Genomic DNA, 25667 nt, shown 5'->3' with positions numbered 1-25667 from the left:
CACTTTTCGCTGTGGGACACAGATGACAACTCTGGCGACCGGTGTAGACACAGACAGTGACTGCTCTATTTACAAATAAGTTCTATAAGAAAAAAATAAAATAAAATAAAATAAGAAAAAAAAAACATCTAAACCAGCGGCAAAACGAGATGGAAATATAAACTAGAAAAAAATATTAACAGGTCCTCCATCCATGACACTAACTCACTGCTGAGCTGCCAGTTTTAATCTGAACAGCTCTTAAAGCTGAGTGGATGGTTAAATGCATGATGGGCTAGTATTAAATTAATCATCTTGTTGCAGTTATAAATTTTGAAGATTTGCAGATGTGGGCCGGATCTGGGCCGACACTATTTTGCTGTCTGGGTTGCATCTTCACTAAACTTTGGCAGTTGTATTTGTTTTATGGTTTGGACATTCAAGTGATTAGACAATCGGATGTGTATTATTATATCGAGCTACCATGTTCGCGCAGCTGCATTGTGGCACGAACACTCATACACACAGGAACTATAAAGATCGCAGGCACAGAGGAACACAGAAACAAGATGTCAGCGCTGTCCTGTGATTTATCACTAAAGTAGCTTAGAATCTCAAAACTTATTATAGCATGTTTGTGTGCAGCGCACATGAAGCATAAGCTCGTGCACAGAGAGTAGCGGTCGGCGGTTGCGATGCGGGTTCCCGGTTTGTGTCTTCTTTTTCTTCTTCTTTGACGTTTTATGGCGGTTGGCAAACCAGCTTTAGGTGCATTCACCGCCACCTACTAGGATGGAGTGTGGTGCACTGACAGTAATGAAAACTAACTAGAAAAAAAGGTAACTAACCTAAGTGGTAATTCTTTAAATCCTATTAATTACCTCTGCATCGTTGAGATATTTAATTAATCTGTGAAACATTTCTATATCCACATCTTTATTTAAAATGTTCTGAAGTGAAATCTGATTTGTTTCTATATTAATTGATTCTATAAGTTGTAATCTTTCCTTATCATATCCTTTATATTTTATTATAATATGTTCAACTGTTTCAGGAAGATCACATTTTACACAAAGTCCAGACATATGTTTACCTATTATAAATAAAGATTGGTTAAGTGCAGTGTGTCCAATTCCAAGGTGAGATATTATGCGGTCTTCCTTTCTATTCCCACAAGTTCTCCTCTCATTTCCAACTGTTCTTTGAATATTGTATAAATGCCGTCCTTTATTTTCACCATCCCATTTAATTTGCCACATATCTTTTAATGCTTTTTTAATTAACCCTTTTATTTTATTTTAATTTACTCATTGGACTATAAAATTCTATGTCTGGACGTTTTAATGTTTTTTTTTTTTCGCTATCTGATCCACCACTTCATTACATTCTATACCTATATGCGCAGGTATCCATACAAATTAAATAACTGTTTTCGATTTTTTATTCTGAATAAAATCTGTAAAATGTCTGACAAAATGTCTTGTCTAGTTGAGGATTTTCCACTCTTTAAACTTGACAGTGCTGAAAATGAGTCTGAACATATTCCCGGTTTGTGTCCGTTCTCGGACTGTATTTTAACTATAGAAGGCTGTTCTGAGTCGAAACTATGATACAGAAAACTACATCAGTATATCATCATAAACAGCCGTTTTTATATTACGTGAACATAAACCGATGAGAAAGAAAACTCACATGTGCAGTATTTTTGCTTAAAGAGACAACAGCCTAATAAACACGCTGCCTGTCATTAATGTTAATCAAAGAAAAAAAGAAAATCATTCAATGATCTTGACTGAATATATTTAATAACTTTACTTGATTAATCTTTATTTTATTTATAAAATGAAAACTATGCAGTGTTTTTAAACTTTTAATTACAGTTTCTGTACCTGAAATTTAGTTTAGTTGTATTTATTTATGATGTTGCTTATTGATTTTTTTGTTCCTTTCTTATAACTGACCTATCTTATTACTTGTCTTTAACACTTTAATATTTGAAATTTATATTAATCTAGTTGTTTTTGCTATGATATTTTTTTTAATCACAAGCAAAATTCCTCTTGCAGTGTTTTATAGGCTGCTGATTTTTGCTCATGTTATTCAGCTGCAACAGAATGCTTTGTAAAAATGTTTGACATCTAAATGTTTGATTACATTTTTTATCATATTGGAATCAAAACTAGCAATCGATAAGAATCGGAATCGATAATGACTCCATTTTCCAAACCGTGTTTTTAGCTTGTCCTGAATCACTAGGGTGCACCTATAATAAGTGTTTATATTCAGACTATTTTAGATTGCTTCGGGGGTACCGCGGCGGAGTAACCCAGTACCTTTGTGATTCTTCATAGACATTAACAGAGAGAAGTAGTTCCGGCTACGATGTTCTTCTGCAAGACGCAAACAGTTCTGTTTATTAACTGCTAGAGCGTCAAAAGTTACCCACCGCAGCTTTCATTAAACAATGGATTATATTTCTCATAGTTAAATGTATTATAAATCACATATCCTGCCATGTTACTTAATGCTACTTTACATAAAGCAGACAAAGACCACTTATAAATAAGAACAATAATATTTATTTTTCTCAAGTAGCCACAAGAACACATACCAGATTAATGTGTGATATAAGACATTTGTTTTTAACTAATTTTATTGTTATACAAGTTTAATTATTTTTATGGTTCACCAACAGACAAACTGACTATAAAACACTTTGCAAGTACGTCAAGATCCTACCAACCTTAACCTTAACCTAAGCCTACTAATACTCTAATGAGAGTTAGCTGACATGTAGTTACAGAGTTGCTTATAGTCAACAGACTATAAAGGGACCATCAAAATAAAAATGTAAACTAATATATAAGTAAATGTAGTAGATTTAACCCCTTTGCGTGCAAACATCGCTGACGGCCCCAGTTTATTATTGTTTCACTTTCACAGCACATTAAACATCACTGTCTTACTTCATCTGGACAAACTGTGCATCAATGGAAAGTTTAAAGACTCAAGCTTCGATATTTGACCAATATTTTGATAAAACATTGTTGCAGTGACAGATATTTAGTGATTTATGTCAGGAGTGCAAAATAATAAATCCGTATTATGCCACATTTTGAATAGAAATTCACAACTCACTCATATTCAGTCACGTCAAGAGCGGTTTATTTGTGTTCACATAGACTCACTGAACAGCGTCAATAAGGATTTACAGACCAAAGATGCATATCTGCGGAGATATATGGATATATTTACTGATGTTTACTTCATATTTCTTCAGACAGAATCGTCATTTCTATTCATTTTCCACGGATTTACGCGATCAGATGATAAACAGCCTCTCCCAGCGATCTCTGTGTGCGTGCAGTAGTCACAGCTCGTGCGGTGTGTGACTCAGACTCTGATTGGGTCTTTCAAACGTCAATCTTAGAGTTTCATATCTGGACACCGCCCCATCGTGTCACATGCTTCCTGCACACTTCCTGGTAGTTATCTGGCCAAAACAACACTGAAACACCTCTGTACACACAAAATATACGAATAATAAACCCGCGATTACGATAGTAAAGCTTGGTATGAGAATTTCTTGAGATCTGGGGCGTTTTTATAAAAAAAATCGAAAATGTACATCGGAAATGCTAACTTGTGCAGCGATGAAAAAGGCTACAAATAACATATTTTTACAACAGTAAACGACCAAATTCCACCCCTGATCGCTAAAGGAAGTTATTATAAACACTCGATCGGGGTTTAAAGTGAGTTTTGAGTAAAAGTGTACTAATAATTTCATAAATTGTCAGATGTAGCTTGATGCTAACGTTAGCACCAATGCTACTAATAGCAGGTGCTTTTCTTCTTCATAATGCATGTTTGTCTCAATAATTCACGTAAGGTCGTAAGAAAATGTTTTGTTGTATTTTTATAGTAAGACTTTTGATAAATAAGGGCTAAATGCAAAGAGAGACTGAAGTGAGATCGCTGCTTTGTTGCTTTGTAAAGCCTGAAAAACCACAATCAAGGCTAATAAAGGTGGAATAAAAACAAAAGAATAATGATAAAAGAATAATGCGGATAATGTGTCATACTTGGCGGAGGTGTGAAAGAACCGTTTGGTGAGAACAATACAATCATGATTCGGGCAGTTTTCAACAGTGAAACATACACAAAGAGCACAGGAAAGTTTACATGTGAGATCTTACAGAGATGACAAGGGCCATAAATCAATCTGATTAGCCTTCTCTAAAAACACACATGACATGGCCTTAGAAAATATTTCATAAAATTCACAGTTTTACAGATTCGATTATGAAATTTTTTATGAAGTCTTGGAAGACTTGTGGCCTTAGCTACACTGTGTTTTCAAACTCATTTCCTACATCAACATTTTTTTAAATACATTTAAAACATATGTTTTTAATATTTTTATTTTTGTTTTTATGTTTGAGCTTATATATCTCTATTATCATAACAGTCTGAGTGATTCTGATTCCTGAACAGTAAACTTTAAAGTGTCAGCTTTGTGAACAAAGGTTGATTATGTATCTAGTCAGAAAGAATCATGAGCAGAAACCTTTTTATTTTGGGTATGTAATTTCGGTCTCCATGCCAAAAAAGGGGGGTTACTAGTAAGGGGTTAATAAGATATTCATTGTGGGTTATAAATAATCATTCACTTAAAGGTTATGACCACAAATACCTAAGTATTATAATGTATTTTAATTGTTATGATTATTCCTAATATGATAGAACCAGTAATGCACAGGTTGATCCAAAATGAGCGGGTGCCTGTGGTCACCCGCGGTTACGAGTCATCCAAAATATTTTTAATGATATTCGGGTCGTGGTCGGTCGGGTCATTTGAAATAAAGATGCCAATTAAACCTTTGTAATTAATATAGTATTAGACACAATTCTGAAATACATAGGCCTACACTTTATTAGCTGAATAACTGGCACGAATAGAGTGGCCACCTGTCCCGCTTTACGCTGTACAGCAATTTTACCGTTTGTCCCACCTCACGCAAATTGAGCATTTGTCCCGCTTTTAATAAATACACGGCCTAATAAATACACAGATAAGTCCATAGGCGTACTGTTAACTTATGTCCAATAGTTCAGAGGAGAGCAATAAAAGCTTTAGTCGATAGGCTCAGTCGTACGTCAATCAAACTGTTCACTGGCACACAAACGCCTCCTCAACATTCAACAATCTCAAATTGAAGAGTTTGGGCTGCTTGTTCAGGTTAAGCAGTCGTGGCCACGAAAAAGAGAAGATGCACTTTTAATAGCAAGTGGACCGCAACATACTCTTGGTTAAGACCTGTAGATGGCGAAGCAGAGAGAGCTTTTTGCATTTTATGCAAAAGCAGTTTTTCTGTGGGAGATGGTGGAGAATAGGAACGTGAAGCGACATGGTGCATTGGAGTACCACAGAAAAAAGCACATCATCAAGAAACATGCAAATCATCGCAATCATTTATCAATAAACCAAATGACCCACAGACTAACACAGTTTCGACAGCAGAAGTGACTAGCATTTATCATGCCGTACATCACACACATTCATACCGTTCTACCGACTGCAGTAACAAGTTAGCCCCAGTCATTTTTCCAGATTCTGAAATAGCTAAGAAAAAAGCTGTAGAAACTTTGGGTGATATTTTGGCTCAGGTAGTGTATCAATCTTTTTAGTCGATGGGTTAAAAAACCCACAATATAGGCAATATATTACAGAAAGCAGAAAAGGGTTATTTTTACATTGACCCGCGCATGACTGGATAGAACATATGTGACCAATCACGGAAAGTAGGGACACAAGTTGGTTCTGGGGCATTTTGAGTTATTCACAGATTCTGAAAGTGTAGTCTCCAAGCTTTCCAACGATGTGTAACACATGGAAATCGGATAATATTTGGAGAAGTTGTGGCCATTTGAAGGAGGCACTCAAAAAACCTCAAAAAGCAGAAAATAGCCTTTAAAGATTGTGCAGTTCTCACTGCTGCGATTGACAATGGGGCTCATTAACATCTCATTAAGATAAGCCATACCCCCTGCATAGCAACGACAAACACAACGGGAAAAATCGGACCGCATACTATTAATAATAAAGGAGAATGTGCATTGTAAATGTCAGTAATTTATCTTTTTTTACTTTTATAAAAATGATTTAGAGGCTGAAATATGAGTTTTATCTTTTTATAAAAAACTTAAATCTTTAAAATGTGGCCATCATTTTTAATGTTATTATTTTAATGTTTATGTAAACAAAAAGTACATATTGATGCTAATTTTATTTGTTATTTGCTGGTTTTCTACATAAAACTTGGTCAATTGATTTCAATGTGTAGCATTAGGACTTTTTAACAGGATTCTGTGATAACCGATGAGCTATGAGCTAGCTAATAACAATAGGTAGATATGGGAAGGTCTAAACATGGACTAAACATGAGATAATGTGTACGTGTTCTTAGAATGAACACAAAACGACAAACTTTGATGTTTATGAAAACTCACCCCATAAGAAACAGAAAAGTATTCTCGCAGATCCAAAGTTTGCACTGTGCATCTGTTTGCCTCTAAACATTACGGATTTTACCCATTTCTCTGTCTTTATCCCCATCAAATGTTACTATCGATATAGCCTCTGATATCTTACGGTCCAACTCGTCTGATGCCAGTCCAATACATTCTTCCTCGTCATCATCTTCGTTCAGTTGTAGATTAGGGATATTACTGTCTTATTATGCCGCTTTCATCGTCACTCAGATCGTCTTCAGAATCAGTGAGTGCTTGTTTATAAGCATCCGGCTTGTCGAAGAAGTACTTCAAAGCATTTTCGGTGTAATGGCCACGGTTCAGCTCGTCTGCGTTCATCTTTGCGGCATACATCTTCACTGAATTTTGATATCAGCTACAGCCGGCCAGAGCGCTGCATACTAAGTAGCCACGCTTCCCTCAGAGGGCGGGGGCAATAACAAAAGAAACAAAAGCCGGCTTATCCAGTATGGAAATACAGACAGATAATGAAACGCCCCTACTGCGTGCTAGAATCTCCGGCAAACTAGCTGATTTCAACCACAAAATGTACGCTTTTAAATATGCGAATGCTGCTATCTCAAACACGGAGAGGCTTCTTTGTGATATCAACTAACAGATTCTGCAAAAAAATGAAAATCACCAATTTTGAAAAAAAAAACCCTCTTCTTTCTCATTTTACTCGAATGTTGTGTGCTGCCGACTTGTGTCACTGGTTTCCGTGATGGGTCACATATTATAAGGGTTTTATAATGCTTTCATTATAATGCTTTAAGAATACCCTTGTACAATGTATTATAAATATGGGCTTCATAAAAAGTGTTACCAAATGTTTTTTTCTCTCGTGCTTACAGGTTAATTGCAAGAATGAACTCTGGTGCCACCAAATGCCATTTAAAGTCACAGATCAGATGCAACTCAGAAAAGAGGGTGCAAAGAAAAAGTATCAGCCTGAATCATCTCATGGTGTTTCTCATCAGAAAGCTTGTCAGCTTTGCAAAAATTACTCAAATTTAAAGGTCACGTTTTTCACGCTTTTTTGAAGCTTTGATTGTGTTTACAGTGTGCAATATGACGTGTTCATGTTTAGCGTGTAAAAAACAGTATTTTTCACACAGTTCACCTATCTGTATGCCGCTGTTTTCACTGTCATAAAATCGGGCTGATGACTTCCTTGATCTATAGAGTCCCTCCTTCAGAAATATGTAACGACTTCTGATTGGGCCAGCGGTTCCTGTGTTGTGATTCGACAACAGCTTAGAGCACGTTACCCTCCTGGTAACGTGATTGGAGAACGCGATTGGACTAGTTTTAAGAAGCAAGTGGGCAGGAGCATGTGCTGGAGATGTACTTATAATCGCAGGAGCGTTTTTACTAATAAAAATTGCATTCGTTTTTTTGCTCAGCACTAACATCTAGTTATCAAAGCTAAACATTGTTGCCCTTTGTGTAGTAAGTTACAGAAACTGTTGAATGCACCAACTTACATAATAAAATACACTTACCGGTTGTGTTCCATAACCGGTTGTGTTTCGGTTGTGTTCCGGTTGTGTTCCTTCTCCAGACAAAGAGGGAACTGCTCCATCTTTCAAGAATAATCTTTTTGCGATTTCCGACATTAAACTGATTGAGATTGAGGAAGTTTTCCTCAGCAAGCTGTCCTCAGCAAAATGTGCTGCACATAGTTTTACATGTCGATTATAAATTTTGGGAACCGAGTTAAACATAAATTGTAACCATTAATCTCCAAGTACAGCGTCCCTGGGAAGCCCAAACAAAGATGATTGGACTCCGAGATGAAAATAACAGCGTTTCAATGACATGGCAAACACAAACCAGCTCTTCCTTCTTCTCCGTCGGAGCACAACAAGACCACGCCCCCTTTGTGTGAATTTATGTGGGCGGAGGTTAGTCAAAAAACTGTTTTAGTGAAGTCATTACTGCAGGAACTAGAGGGATGTAGTCCAAACGGGTCCTTTTTTGTAGGCGAATTCTGTTAAATAAAATATCTTGCTTGGCATTGAACTTTGAGCTTTAGAATTTTACAGATATTATTTATACTCTAACAACAACATTACATACTATCTAGAGTTTAAAACATGGGATCACGAAGAAGGGGACCTTTAATAAAACACAAACTAATTTTTTTACTGTATTTTATTTCTGAAAAGCCTGTTTTGGGGGGACTGTGATGATGCCCTTTTTTTTAGCTAGGGCTTGAAGTCAAGACTTGTAATTTGTATCTTTTTAAAGAAAATGTTCAATAATTTAGTGAAAGTGAAAGTTACGTGACATTCAGCCAAGTATGGTGACCCATACACAGAATTCATGCTCTGCATTTAACCCATCCAAAGTGCACACACACAGAGCAGTGAACACACACACACACACACACACACACACACACACACACACACACACTGTTAACACACACCCGGAGCAGTGGGCAGCCATTTATGCTGCGGCGCCCGGGGAGCAGTTGGGGGTTCAGTGCCTTGCTCAAGGACACCTAAGTCCTGGTATTGAAGGTGGAGAGAGAACTGTTAATGCACTCCCCCCACCCACAATTCCTGCCGGCCCGAGACTGAAAATCACAACCTTTCGATTGCCAGTCCGACTCTCTAACCATTAGGCCACAACTTCCCTTCATTAAACAGAATATTATCAGGACAAATGCTAATGAGTTACTGTGATTATTATAGGGTTAATCCTTTAAATGAAAATACAGTAATAATACATCCATGTACTGTAACAATTTACAGCAAATGTCTTTACAGTGTAGTTTATGTGCTTATCAATTGGCACCCAAACAAGCGTTTTCCTTGAAGAAAAGTAAAATAATAAAAACGTTTGCGAGCATCTTCCAGACCTGACACCAGCAAATACCAATAAAAGGTAAATTTTATTTCTTTTTCTGAAATCACTCACTGTTACACTGTAGATTTGTTAATAATTTCAATATATTCAATCATATTTCATATGACACTAATAATAATCTTTTTAATAAAAGGGTTAAAAAATCTTTTATAAAATCTCTTTTTCGAGGTAGGGATGGGCAAACTTGCTACTGGAGGGCCACTGTCCTGCAGTTTAGCTTTAACGCTAACTGAATACAAATCTACCAGCTATCATATTTAGTATTACTAAAATTACTGTAGAAAAAGGCTTTTAGGGGCATACCAGTGTTACGGTGATGGTTTTACTGACCTCACACATTGCTTCTGGACATTATTATATATGCGCATAAAGTGTTGGTATCAATCGCTCTTCAGAAGCAATCTTTGCACAACTCTAGTGCTGAACTGACCATGTTTGTTTGTTGTTCAAGACAGTCAGAATCTGAATGAGTTTTTACCTATCCAGTTTTTTTTTTTTTGAAAGGGGGGGGGGGGCATTTCCTTCGAAAATGAAATGTAACCACTGTGTCCTCAGTGGTCTATGGAGACTCCTGTGTTCATTGGTGCATCCCAACACACAACACTTTTTCAATTCAATTCAAGTTTATTTCTATAGCACTTTTTAGGATAAAAATAATTGCAAGGCAACTTTACAGAAAATTATGTTATGTTTCTATGATATTTAGTAGTAGTTTATCAGTGGTGACTGTCAGTTTATGTGCATTTGACAGAACTTTTCAAGGATCTTTGGCGCTGACATTATATCTCCAGCAGCTACAGCAAGAGAAAAGTAATGGCAGACCACAGTTTCTCACTCAGGGCTGTGTATATGCTAATAGGGCAGAGAGCATCACAAATGGGCGGGACTTTCACCGACTATGTCTCTCTATCTCTCTAATAGGGAATATTTCAGAAAATGGTTTAGCGACTTCTAATTATTGGGGGGATTAGCCTACGGCAGTTATCGCCCTGATCAGACATGCTGTGGCACTATCATGCAGTCTATAATGATATGATGTTAGCAAATATTAGCGATTTTTTTCAAACATTTCTTTGAGTAACATGACTGTTAATATGAACTCACAATTTAATGTAACATGAAACAAATGATTACTTTTCATTAAAATATTTTTTTTTAAATGCCAAAAAAGCTTACATTTTATGTGTCTGTCTGGCCCTTCCCCTTACCCCTACCCCTCCAACCAAAAGAGAATCGTGATACCCCTACCCCTTCACTTGAACGTGCAAAACGGAGGCGTAGGGCTAAGGGGTAGAATTGGGATTGGGCGTAAGTCTTTATCTTAAGACGAAAATGCCAACTTTTAGTAATTATTTTAGTCAAACTACAGTTACCAACATTTATTTTGGTATCTATTTCATATGTACTTATTCTCTCTTTAGACCAAATCAATTAAGCTTATGAGAAATTTGAATCAAGGATTGATTTTCAGAAAAATATGATTTTAGAATAAATTATTGCATTAGATGATGAGTTTTTTTTTTTTTTTTAAGTTTCTCTGAACGTGGAAAAGATTAAATAGATTGTTGTTGACTTCAGAAGAGTGCACACTCAACATGTTCCTCTGACCATCAATGGTGCGACTGTGGAGAGGGAGAGCAAGTTCCTGGGTATGAACATTACAGAAAGACCTCTTCTGGACCGACAACACTGCAGCACTGACCAAGAAAGCACAGCAGCGTCTCTACTTCCTTCGCAAACTGGGAAGATCCAGAGCACCAGCCCCCATAAAGTGCACCTTCTACAGAGGCAAGATCGAGAGCATCCTTGCTTCATAGTGTGGTATGGCGCCTGCAACACATCCTGCCAGAAGACTCTTCAATGATAGCAGCTGAGAAGATCTGTGGTGTCTCTCTCCCCTGCCTCCAGAACATTTATGGAACCCGTCATGATACAGAAATGCAGGAGTTTTCTCTGGGCCAAGGCTCATTGGACTGTGGCAAAGTGGAAAACTGTTCTGTGGTCAGACTTATCATATCAAATTTTAAGTTATTTTTGGAAAACTGGGACGCCATGTCATCCGGACTAAAGAAGGCAAGAACAATCCAAGTTGTTATCAGCGCTCAGTTCTGAAGCCTGCATCTCTGATGGTATGTGGTTGCATGAGTGCATGAGGCATGGGCAGCTTACACATCTGGAAAGGCACCATCAATGCTGAAAGGTATATCCAAGTTCAAGAACAACATATCCTCCCATCCAGATGTCGTCTCTTTCAGGAAAAACCTTTCATTTTCCAACATGACAATGCCAGAACACATACTGCATCAATTACAACATCATGGCTGCGTCCACATAATTGCATTCTGTTTTTAATCACAATTTGTATAGTGTCCCAACATTTTTGGAATCGGGTTTGTACAATCAATTTATTGGCAGTGTTTATTTTTCTTTTTTTAACATCTCCATATTTGTATAGTTGTATTTTATATTTAATCTGTATCTATCTGTATTTTATGTTCCACTGTTAGTGTTTTCTATATGCACCTAGGGTCTGAGAATAACGCAATTTCAGTTCTCTGTATGTGCTGTGCATGTGGAAGAATTGACAATAAAACTTAACTAGACATTTTGGGAAGCATGTTCACCCATCTTAGTTACAGTATAGAAATGCAGCTTATCGTATTAAATGTGCATGTTGTTGAGCTCATCATATAGACACAGTATAAAATGCATGATGCTACTGCAGACACATGAAGCTACTGTGTAATAGTTTCTGCCTCAAAGAGTTAAGAGCACATGAAAATACTAAAATCACAGACTCACTGATAAACTGTAAAATAAAAAACACTGCAATTTAACACCATTTGATAATATCAGAATGGGCTGCTTTCCATGATTCACTAAAAAAAAAGAACCACCAGATCATCTGTTTGATCATGACATAAAGAGCATCAAATAAAATCACCAAAATTACATAAGCACAGCATTAAAAAGCTCAAAGTAAAAGTTGACACTCATACATGAAAACAACAGAAAGAAGAATCACTCACCTCAAATTATATTTGCAGAACTTTCTATTTACTCCTCTGAAACCATTAAACAGCAGCTCTGAAATTCTGCTAACTGTTTATTTTCAGGAAAGGACATAAGAATCAGAAGAATTACTGACACCAACACTCCTACACACACAAAAATGAGCTCCACCCCTAAACTTCACCTTTGACGAGACTTAGGTCTCTGCAGAGCAAAAGTGGGCGTTTATCACCATGTGGGTGTTTTCAAACTGCTGAGTGTTTCTGAATCATGCAATCTAAATGATCCCCCTTACCCAACCCCACCCCTAAACCTAACGTCACTATTACATCAACCAATCAGGTATCATGGTGTAAAAACACCTTGATCTAGTAACTCCCATTACTTTCCTGCAGAGACCCATACTTGCCTTTGACAGACCTCAAGATTGGGCTGTGTGGTGTCAGCACTTCACAAAGTATAAGACCGCCAAGTGGAAGATTGGGTGGTACAAGTGAGTACCCTCATATATGCCATGGGTCCAGAGGCAGAAAATATATTATCATATATTCAAAAGAGACAAACATAAAAAAAGGCTTTGACATCATTCTAGGCAAATTAGACTGACTACTATATCCTGAAAAATAATATAATCCATGAGAGGCTGGTGCACCCAGGGCAGGACTTAGTTGAGAGATCAAAACCCTGAAATGATTAATAGCAAAAAAAAAAAAAAAAAAAAAAAAAAGAGAGAGAGAAAAAACCTGGGAGATGTTATCTTATTAGTATGATAAAAGGTATTGTCATATATGCGTTCTCTTATTAAAGGGTCTTCTTTAATCAATAAATTAAATTAAATAAAAAAGCATTCTGGCTTTTAACAATCAAATGAAATCACGATCAACAAAATTCATGTGGATTGGATTGTGAATAAATCTAAAGTTTAAATATACAATTTTAATGCAGAAATATTAAATGATTGCAAAAAAATTTAACTAAAAAAAAATGAAACTAGAACCATCAGTAAATGGCAGCAAGTGACTGACTTAATCAGTTAAATCAACTTCTTAAATGACTTCTCATAGCCTGATTTAATAATTTGCTAGTCTTTGTAACGCTTAGGAACAAAACACATTTTCTTTTACATTTACATTTACGAACATGGAGAAAAAAAAGTAACATTTTTAGGACTATAAGTCGCACCTGAGTATAAGTCGCATCAGTCCAAAAATACGCCATGATGAGGAAAAAACATATATAAGTCGCACTGGAGTATAAGTCGCATTTATTTAGAACCAAGAACCAAGAGAAAACATTACCGCCACGAGAGGGCGTGCTAAGCTGCTCAGTGGTTGACTACAGGAGCATAGAACAACATAGAGCGCCCTCTCGCGGCTGGAGACGGTAATGTTTTCTCTTGGTTCATTTCTCTCGGTTCATGTCAAATTAATTTTGATAAATAGGTCGCACCTGACTATAAGTCGCAGGACCAGCCAAACTATGAAAAAAAGAGCGAATTATAGTCCAGAAAATACGGTACTCTTTTTTGCATGATAGGCTAAGTCCTATATCATAGGCATAGCTGTTATTAAAACAGAAACTCATTAAATTGCTATTTATTATTTAAAATAATTTTGACATTTCTTGTGTAACTAAGACGATAGAGCACTCATAGCTCTATCAGATGATTGAATAATTTAGTGGGTCCACCCCCCCCCACCGCTTTTTTTATGCCACCTGATTTTTTAAAATCCTTAAAGTGTCTATTTTCATAATCTGCCAGGTGCCAAGCTGAAATAATGTCCCAAAGGGTTCTTTTTTAACCCTTTGCTGCACCCGACCGGAACCTGAAAAATCAAAAAGTGATATAGAAAGTGGCATAACATTAGAAGTGAACAACATACAGAGACAAATGAACACATTTTCCCATACAATTCTGACCTCAGGAATTTAATGGAATGGTTATTTTTGACATTTGACAACATATTGACCTTATTTCTGGACAAAAATTGCAAAGAATGGCCAAAGATGTGTAGAGGATCATCTATTTTTTCGTTTTCTCAAGTGCATAGGGTGATTTTTTTTTCACAACATATTATTTCTTTATCATTCAAGTGTCTATTTTAAGATTAAATTGGGTACCAAGCTGAAATAATGTCCAAAATGCTTAATTTTTAACCCTTTGCACCAAACCCGAAAAATCTAAATATGATTTAAAGTGGCATAACTTTTGATGTAAACAACTCACAGAGACAAATGGACACATTTTTCAATGCAATTCTGACCCCAAAAATTGTTATTTGTCATGTTTTATAACATCTTGACCATCTGTGGTCAAAAAGAGCAAAAAAAAGTTTATTTGACAGCATTTTTATTATACTTAATTGGACATTAACAGTAAGAAATCGGATGGATATCATTATACTGTATAGGGCTTGGGTGCCGCGTTGCATTGGGTGACGTGGCAGCCATGTTGATAGCCTCACGAATGTAAACATACAGCAAGTTGAACGAGAAGAAGCACAGTTGGGAGAAAGAAAAGGATGTTAAAATCGTGAAAAGGTTGTGGGATTTATAGGGATACGCTAAATAGGGATGCCAGAGACCGGTATGTGGACAAAATTGGCACTATTAACGGTTTGGATCCATATGAAATTCCCAACAAATAGTGGAGTACCGACGACCACTTGCTGCCGCTCTTTTGCATTACAGATATCTTCGGCTACCTTGTTTATTTTGTGAGTGCCTACACTTTAGAATAGTTCTGAAGCTACACGTCATTGGAGTCTCATGTGTGGTTCACAAATGGAAGGGTTTAGGAGCTGCAGATCATAAAGCCGACAAACAGTATACAGTAATCCGGACAAAGGTAAGCTGCACTCTACCTAGCTGCTAGTTAAGTAACTGTTAGTGCTAACAACCATTCACACATGTAATTTTAACTATGTGTTTCAAAAGTGTAGTTAGAAGCTGTCAACCCTCCTGTTTTTTCCGGGGCTCTCACGTATTTGAGCTTTTTTCTCAATGTCTTCCCGTTTTAGTATTGTCCTGCAAAATATCTCGTTAGCCCTTCATCGTACCTGTCAGTCTCTGAAACGTTACTGTTATCCTCTTGCTGCCCCTTGCCCTTCCAGAGAAACTTACCCCTTGCCCTTCCAGAGAAACTTACTTGAAAGCAACCTTAGCGTGGTGTTGGGCTTTTTAAGATAGCGTGGTTGTGAGAGCACGATTTCACGCCAATATGTAAGCAAAGTCACGTTAGACCTAGCTTCACAACTCGCTTACCATTAGTTAATGCAGCAGTCTTGTAGTACGAATTTTTGCTGTCAGCAGAGGTATAGCAACAGAAAGATGAATGTTTAAATTTTCCCATATTTTGGATGAGTAACCGAAGAAATTTCCCTTATTTTCAATGTTGATGTTGATGTGTTAATCCAATGATGGATTAACTTTACACCGCTTTCCTGCTTGGAGGTGCGACCACGGAGACCATAACATCTGAATATTCATTTATATAGATAAATGAATATTCAGATTCAGATGTTATGGTCTCCGTGGTCGCACCTCCAACTGAGACCATAACATCTGAATATTCATTTATATAGATAAATGAATATTCAGATGTTATGGTTTCCATGGAAAGCAGTGTAAAGTTAATCCATTCTCATTTTATTTTCCCCATGGCGATTATGTGTTGCTCTGTTACACCATACAATACAGCAACGGTTTACCATAGTTGAAATAGATTTTTAATAAAAAAAAATTAAGACACACAGATGAGAGGGAGTACGTGTAAACACTGCGCAGTACTCCGAGTAGCAGTAAAGGAGGCCATCAACGTGGCGGCCACGCCAAGTAATGAAGTAACACCGCCCAAGCCCTATAGTTGCATTACCGCCACCTTCTGCTCCGGAGTGTGGAACAGAGTTCAAAATTCTATATAACAATCCCGGCTCTTTTATAAAATCAAAGAATATTTTACTATTAATTTGACTTGCCCATTTTATTAAAACCTTAAAATTAATATCCTGAATTCCATTTTTCCTTATTAATGACATTAGTTACCCTTTGTTACCGCCTTTACTGACGTTGAAAACACATGACAACAGTGTCATGGACAAATGCAGAAGTAGTCTCTAGCGTCCAGCAAACCACTTGCTTGCTTCAAGTAGTTCCTTATTTACTTCTTGCATGTCTTATGGTGGATTATGTTACTTATTTATGGAACATAATTACTGTTTATCGACAGGTGAGTTGTTTTGATTCGTATCTTTACAGAAAACATATGCTATTATAACGATCAGCAAGTATTATGTGGCATACACGCCAAACGGGGGCATTGCGTCTCTAAGCCCACGCAAGGACACTTCTGATCCATAGTCCGATCGTGTCTTTTGCATCTGGTAAAAAATGCCAGCAGCACTACTCTTTGTGTTCATAATTTTCTCGCAGCCCATATTATTATTTTCACAAGACCATAATGATAATAACAAACCATCAATTAATAATGAATCATTATTTTACGAAAATCATTGTTATTTGTGATCGTGGATGTTTTAAGACCAAGGGGAGTCCTCTGTTCCCACCTCACAGAGCGCGGGTCTCCGAGGCTTCACTGTCTGCGGTTTGACTTTACTGAATCAGATTGAGGCAAATTTATTGATCATGAGCCCAACATTTAGCAAGGCAGGAAAATTCTAATGGAAGGAAGATGTATATCATTGAGCTAATGCTGTTAAAGAGAGAGAGAGAGAGAGAGAGAGAGAGAGAGAGAAACTAGTTTAGGGCTATTCTTAAACTTGGAGCTCATTTTATTGAAGTACAAATCCAAACACCAGAAACTTTATGCATTTTATGAATAATGAAATGTTATGAAAATTATGCATTTTATTTATTCACATGCTGTAAGGTTGAAATAATATTTTAGTTCACATCTTTAAGTTTCTTTGTTTAAAAAAATGCTTTATTGGCCAATGTTTCATAAACCTTCAGTTGTTATGCTCTAAAATCCATGCCATTATTAATTTCACAGTATTTTTACCACCTAACTGACTAATTTTTAAAGTCACAATTCTATAATGATCAAAATTACTCAGGCCAATGGTATTTTTTAATGACATTATTTTATTAATATTCAAATAATTGTAGCTTACATAAATAGGTAAAGCAAAACAAATATTCGGATTGTCCCTTATTTTTTTCCCTTGTTTTCCTAAAGAATAAACACTCATTTTTTTTACAAGAATAAACATGATAACATATTATTAATTAATAAAAATAATTTAAGCAATTAAAACCTTTTTTTAAAACTTGAATTTAAATACTATTAAACTAACTTTAAAATCTCAAGGAGTTTATAAGTAAAAAAAAAAAAAAGTTCTGAATGAATTTGTTAACAATATAATTAGAACTAACAATATAATTCGATTTTTTTAAATGAACAATTCCTGTATAAAATGGGACAGCAACCTTTATATCAGTGGTTCTCAACCTTTTTTTTCCAGCGGGCCGCACTATGGTCTAACTATGCGTTCACACCGCCGGCGTCGAGAGCGTCAAAAATCGATCTTGCCGCTCTGCTCACGACGCTACTGGAAGATTTGTGAGCGCTCAGACGCTCCAACGTAGATCGAATGTTTATTTTGAATTTAAAGTGGCCGCAAAGCAAACAAGCTTGTTGATCTCATGCAGACTAACCACAAGGGGGTAACGTTATAAGTTAACCTCATTAAATATTGTTGTGGACGAAATATTAAGAGTCTTTACTTAAAATGAACAATCTCAGACACCTTGGTCCACATATCACTTTTAATTTATTTTTTATGTCCCTGTATGCTAACAGAGACACATCATAGATTATTGCAAACGCGAAACGGCAATAATCAACCTGTCCTCCATTGTGCTTGGGAACTAATCAGGGGGCAAGGAACTCGACCGGAAGTTGAAGTCGGGTGGGGGCTGCCATCTTTTAGCAGAACTTTTGCGTTAGCATTCCCATTGACTCCGTTTGTCCATTATTTATTTCTAAAGATACACGACAATGTATAAAGGGCTCCATTACCTTCTATGTTACATTATGGCCCGTATAAACAGTTTTTGTAAAAAAATAGGTTAACGATTGCGTCATAACCACTCGTCTCTCTGTCGCATTACCGTACAGACAGGAGGAGAAGCTCGCAGGCAACTAACTTAATATGGCGTACTGGCGTTACATTTTAAAATACTATACAAAATAATTAATCAGAATACTTACTCCTGATCACTCACGACAAAGAACTTCCCGCTCAAGCTCGCCGTCTCTGCAAGATTAACGATGGCAGTTTGCACGCACAGCCACTTAGAAGATTTACATCTGTCAGACAGGTTGCTGACGTCATCAAGCTTCGTTTGAGTCTGCGCGTAAGAAACGGAAGTGCTAAAAAACTAGTGGTGGAAATTATGATTCTTTCTAGTGATTCGTTCATTTTCAGTTCGTTCACCAAAATGATTCGTTCAGAATCGTTCACTAATTCGTTCATTGACCATTTCTTCGTATTACACAAAATAAGCCAGCAGATGTCAAAAAAAAGTGTATTATGTTGTTATGTCTTAAGTCAACGAACGTATTCAGTTGTTGCAAAAACTGATCTGGCTTTATTAAAATGTGTGTATAATCGCATTCAATATATAAAGTCTAATTAAGTTGTTCAGATGAACAAAGCACAAGGTTTTCTTGCCTAAATAGCATTTTAATTGTTTGGTCAGACAGTTTGTATATTATATATTCACATTCATCAATCGTGGATTAAACGTGGAGTTGCTAAATATCAAAACAAGCGTATGTGCACAGTACAGTACCTATAACTGCGCTTTGCATTTTTGCGAGATTGACATGCTAAATGGCAGACTGACCCGGTTTACTATCATTCATTTCGTTCACGAACGAGATAAGCTATGTACCAGTTCATTTCATTCACGAACGACATGTATCCGTTCATTCAGCTCGTTCACGAATGACATGTGTGCCAGTTCAGTCATTTCATTCACGAACGAGATTTAAATCATTCAACTCGTGCACGAACGACATGTGCTTTGCCGATTGAGAAACGTGATTGGTAAACGGTTTGCCAGAATATACCCTGACCATCAGGTCAGTAATTTCATTCACGAACGAGATGTATCATTCAACTCGTGCACGAACGACATGTGTGCCAGTTCAGTCATTTCATTCACGAACGATATGTATCAGCTCATTCAACTCATTCACGAACGACATGGGTACCAGTTCAGTCATTTCATTCACGAACGAGATGTATCATTCAACTCGTGCACGAACGACATGTGTGCCAGTTCAGTCATTTCGTTCACGAACGATAAGATCTCTAGATCTAGTTCAGACTCATATGAAACGCGTTCATTGAAGGGCGTATTCGTTCACTACATTCAACAAATCAAATACTCTGTCACATCTCATACTCGAAGGCTATTGGCTCGAGGTTGAGTAATTCTTTGACAGGATGAAACAGTTGTTACCCGGTTCACTGAGCTGCGCATGCGCTGCTTATAGCGCCGCGCTGCTGTGGAGGGAGGAACTTCACTGAACGAGAAATATGAGTCAGTGGATTACGTGAACGAGAACGATTCGTTCACCTAAAAGATTCGTTCAAAAAGAACGATTCGTTCACGAACGACACATCACTATAAAAAACGCTCTGGAATCCTCTCAAGCAGTGGACTTCTACGTTCCGATTGGTTGCTGCCCAACCGCGTCATAGCTCATTACCATAAAGTTGCCTTGATTTCAACTCTCCTCGACTCTCTCAATGGCCAAGTCGCACCGCGCCACTCCTCGCCGCTGATCGACGCCGTCTTACATTGAAAATGAATGACTTCCAGCCACTTTGACGCTCTCGACGCCGGCGGTGTGAACGCATAGTAAGTACAAGTCTACGCATATAATTTACATATTACGTCAGCAATACAAACCAACCTGATTTATAATATTATAGCCTAACTTGTCAGGAGAAACAGGCTGGATTCAGATGCGATACACAGTAGAGGTGTGCGATACCGCTAGATTTGGTATTGATCCGATACCAAGTAAATACAGGGCCAGTATCGCCGATACCGATACCAATACCAATACTTTTTAATAATTAAGGTGGAAGCGTCTTCAACCTAAATCTAAATGAATTTTCATGACTTTTAATTTGTTTTTGAGATTTGCATTTTGGGTTATTTATCAGTACTACAAAAGCTTTTGTTCAGAAACAACTTTTGGTTACTTCTGTTTTATTTAAATAAACAAAGTTACAAAATGATTACTTCACAAATATAAAAAAAAATGTAAAAACAAATTCTCTTTTCAAGTAGCATGTTAATAAAAAAATGTTTCTCCTCTGTGCACTTCTTTTCAGGATTTTTTTTCTTAAACAAAGTCACAAAGTTTTACTTCACAATGTAAAACAAATTCTCCTTGTACAAAATTCCTGAAGCCGACATCTTCCACTATGGAAAGAGGCTGCAGGTCCTTCACAATCATTTCTGATAGACGCCTTGTAATATCCACTGCTCTTGGAGAATCAGCTATTGATAAAATAATAAATAATAAAAATAATTAAGTCTGGTGCAAATCTATGTGTAGTTTAAATATAGAAACTAGTACCCCTTTCACAGCTAACACAAAAAGGGTAGATCGGCCTGAAAATACAGCCATACAACGCTCCTCTTTCTCTCCGCCTCTGACTGACTGCTGTTAGAAATGCGCGGCTGAGCGGTGCGCGCGCCTGACTGCTGGTGGTAGCGCTAGTGGTGAGTCACGTGACGGTACAACACAGGAGAGGGGGCGGAGAGCAGTATCGAGCACGAGCAGTGTTGCCAACTTAGCGACTTTGTCGCTAGATTTAGCGACTTTTCAGACCCCCATAGCGACTTTTTTCCAAAAAAGCGACTAGCGACAAATCTGGCGACTTTTTTTGACAGACCTTATTTAGTCTCTGAGACTCTCCGGTACTGCCGCACGAGCTCTCTCTCTCTCTCTCTCTCTCTCTCTCTCTCTCTCCCAGCGTGCGCACATGCCTCTCTCTCTCTGCATCTGCTTCTGCTATGTTCAGCGGGCAGAAAGGAGCAGCACTTTCTGTTAAAAAAATAAATTCTGTTGCTTCTAACTCTATTTTACATATAAGTATAGCCGAAATCACAGTACAATCACTATCTTAATCTTATGTGTATGTGATTTAATTAGACAATGTCGTGAATAGGATTTTAGTGCAGAGATTAACATCTTTGAGAGCTGGTTATGTATTCTTAATGGACCGCGTTTCAGTCATTATAATATAAATTCCGTTGTCGGACAACAAAAACATTAAAATATAATAATAAAAAACTTTTATTGAGAATTTTGGCTGCCTTAAAACGCAGTACATGAGCATAGAAAGGGCGAGATAATATGATGCACTTACGTCATGAATATGCTAATTAGCATATGACGTCATCTAGCGACATTTAGCGACTTTTCAGGCAGGGTTTAGCTACTTTCCATTGAAAGAAGTTGGCAACACTGAGCACGAGCAGCACTCTTGAGAGCTTGCTCTGCTCTGTGACAGTAGCAGCATTTTGACAAACACGGCCAGGTCGCAAAAAGAGAGAAACTGAAACTTAAGTATCGATATTTTCCCGTTGGTATCGATCAATACCGATACCAACGTTGGTATCGATATTATCGATATTAGTATCGATCTGCCCACCTCTAATACACAGAGCTTTATTTAAGCAGAGGAGGCACAGCAGATGAGTAACGTTCCACAGTAATTCATTTGACCGCCGAGACTGGAGTGGTGACAGCTTTAAGCTTCCAGGAGCTCTGCGCTTGTAAGAACAGGGGGGCAGAGAAATCAGCTAAACACACTGCAGCCTGAGGACAAGACATGACAAGGTGAGCACAAAGACCCGCTAGGAGATCGTAGCTATGGGCACGAGCAACAACAGTCTGAAAATAGACAGAGAAACACGGGAATAATAAAGGGAAAAAAAAATTGAAGAACATAGAGAACAGGTGGCGGGCAATTAAGGTTAACAACGGGGAAACAAGGAAGGCGGGGAAAACTCAAACAGGCAGACGCGGTGAGCTGTCAAAAGATCCAAACACACACCAAAAAGACAGGTGATTAGCCCCGAGACCCGACACTATTATGATATATTATCTATTCATTGAAATAAACAATTCTTCTCCCCTTAAATAAAACACCTGATGCTGTCGGGAGCTGACCAATTTTTTAAGCTTGAAAGGAGTAACACAAAGTAGTTGCGATTGTAACGCTTGTGTTATACTTTCCGCATGAGCAATCCAGACGCAGACACGGCCAGCACGGACACAGACTTCTTCAATTTATACTTCTGAATGCGCAGGTTGATGGCCAGCTCTGCAATTGCCCAGAATTATTGCACATCGCTGTCTTTATATTTTTTATTGACGGATTGCACAGGTTCGAGTAGCAATGATCATTAGAATTTGTGACGGGCCGCGGGTTGAGAACCACTGCTTTATATCAAACATTTTTAAATCGTCCACAGCTGAGCTTTGCAGGAGGCTGATCTGCGCCAGATCGCGTTAAGTGAATGTAATGAACAAAGTCATTTTCAGATGAAAAAAAAAAATATATATATATAACCTAGATTAGTTCCAGGCTCTGTTCTGAGAAAAATAATTGTAATTACTGTTAACCAATTAACACATTTTAATCGATTAATCGCCTATTTTCATTTGCTGAATGTTTTCTCTATTTTTTAAACACGCAAAAAAATAAATTAAGTTTGTCAGAGGAAAAAAATAGGCTATTAGAAAATATCTTAAAACAAATCCTTTAAATTTAACAAATTTATCAGAACAAAACAATAATTAAAAATATATAATTCTAGTGGATAAATATAATTGCAGTATATAATAATATAGGCTTAGTAATAAATAATAATAATAATTTAAAGATAAGCATAAGGTAAGCTTGGGCTTTCTCAATCGGGAGAAATCAAACGTTTCCATATTTGTGATGTTGCCCATTTGAAGCTTAACTACACTGTAAAAAATGACTGTGATTTTAACGGTAAAGAAACTGTGAAAATGCTACAGTACAAACCTGTTTACTGGTTAACGGTAATTTCCTGTAAACTTTACAGGGAAAAACCGTAAACTTAAGTTCCCAGAATTCTCTGCGTTGCATTTAAAATTTTGTTTGAATTTGATGTTTTTTCTTTGAAATAACTATGTTTCTTCTTAATTTTTTCTCATCTGCTATGTTTATTAGGTTTGTATGTTACGTAAAATGTTGTTAATGTTGATTGCATATTTCAGTTTAATGAGTCTCACCATGATGGTGTTTAGTGCTTGTGTGAATGACACTGTGCACCTTCTATGTATCTTATTTTTTAAAAGCTGCTTGTGATGGGCTTTGTTTCACCACGTGACTCTCTCATCACCACCTGCTTTTGGTGGTTACCAGTGTAATACAAAGGTACAAAACAGATTTCAGTGCTTCAATAAGTTTGTATATTAATATTATATAAGTTAAATTATGGTATTAAACTGTAAATACAAAGTAAAATCGTTAAACCTTTAACAGTGTAGCTGTATTTTTTACGGTATAAAACCGTTAAATCAAAAACGGTTTTACTGTATTTTTTACGGTATAATTCTGGCAACCGCAGCTGCCGGTTTTTTTAAGTATATTTTATGGAATGTTTTTAACAGTGTATTAGTCATGAGGTAAATAGGCTGTGTGCGTTTCAGTATTGATAAAAAAAAAAAAATCATAATTAACAATATGTCAAAGTGCTCACGCCGAATGTCTGGTGAACGACTGCTGTTTCCAGTGAATATGTGCGCGAGGCACCAGCACGATCAAACAGCTGAAACAAATAATACTTAATTTTTGGTCACACATAAAGCATAATTCAAAAATGCTGGTAGTTTGAAAAATCAAGAATAATAACAGAGTTAATACTAATTATTGCTAAATGCTGGACCGTTCCCATTTCGCTCTGTATATGGAACCTGAAGATTTTTTTAAACCAAGAATGAACCTAAATGAAAAAGAAATTAAAACATTTAGCTTATATATATATATATATATATATATATATATAGGCCTTATATTTATTTACTGTTTAATAAAAATAGCATGCATATGATCCTTTGTGTTAAGGTCTTCTTTTAATTTTTGTTTAGTAGACTGTAGCCTAAGACTATCCTACATTTTAAAAATTAACAAAGTGTTAATTTTTTTTTTTTTAATGTTACAATGTTATATCATAATGTTATTGTTGTTTTACTTCCATCTTTTATCTCATTTTACAATTACATTCATTTCGCAATCCATCCCTTTGCGCCACCTGGCGGTAGTTTCGCGAATGATTTTAACACGCGACTGAATTACAGTTACCACCGCGGCACCCCCCAGATAAACTGGCCACCTACTTAAATCATTTCTTGACGTTACAGGGACAGGTGAGCACACAAGTTGTAGAGCCCACAGCAGCATCCTGGAGATGGTATGGTGCCATGGATGAGGAAAATGGGGGCAGACCCACCTGTCTTTGTTGCCTCATCTGGTCCGGATGTTGCTGTGGCCTCTTCTTCCTCAGTAAGCCCAGCCCCAGCAAGAAAAAAAAACAAGAAAATGGAGGATTTGAAGAAAGAGATTGTGGAGAGGGAAGCAGAGAGAGAACAGGAAGCAGCTGATAGGGAGGAAAGAAGACGTAGAGAAATGGAGGAGAAAGAAGAATGTCGAGAATGAGAAAAACAAGAGAAAGAGGAGAGACGAGAAAGAGAATCCAGAGAAAGATGGCGCCAGGAAACGTGTGGGAGAGAGGAAAGGAGAGACAGGGAGGCAAAGGAAAGGGAGGAAAGATTTCTTTGCCTCCTTGAAATTATAAAAAAAAAAATAATACCAATAAATTATGCTACAAATGCATCTTCTGATGATTAATTCATTTGGGTTGGGTTTGTGTAAAAAAAAAAAAAAAAACAAGCATATTTTTATATATGTTATAGATATATAGTACTATGCAAAAATTATAGGCCAATTATTTTTAAATGTAATAAACAGGCTTAGAAATAATTATATACGGTCATTATAGCAGTTCTAAAACATCAAATATTTGCCTTAGACTTTAGTACAACTCGTTTATATGTATGTGAATAAACTAATTCTACACATTCACCGAACAACATTTACAAACATTATGTGATACTTATAAAAATGTTAATTCATTTTAGAAATGATCATTTATAAGTTAATTTAAATATAAAGTGA

General features: G+C 36.9%; 1 protein-coding gene across 1 annotated transcript in view; it reads right to left on the bottom strand.

The window, feature by feature from the left end:
* Nucleotides 1–12538, bottom strand: part of LOC113091233 (NACHT, LRR and PYD domains-containing protein 12-like) — a 60969-nt gene extending 48431 nt beyond the window's left edge. The window contains exon 1 of the mRNA XM_026256651.1: nt 12420–12538. The gene's annotated coding sequence lies outside the window, so the exon portion shown is untranslated. The remainder of the gene's footprint in view (nt 1–12419) is intronic.
* Nucleotides 12539–25667: the final 13129 nt, after the last annotated feature.

The sequence above is a fragment of the Carassius auratus genome, unplaced genomic scaffold, assembly GCF_003368295.1.
Source record: "Carassius auratus strain Wakin unplaced genomic scaffold, ASM336829v1 scaf_tig00214145, whole genome shotgun sequence".
Lineage (NCBI taxonomy): Eukaryota > Metazoa > Chordata > Actinopteri > Cypriniformes > Cyprinidae > Carassius > Carassius auratus.
This window is presented reverse-complemented; position numbering and strand designations above follow the sequence as displayed.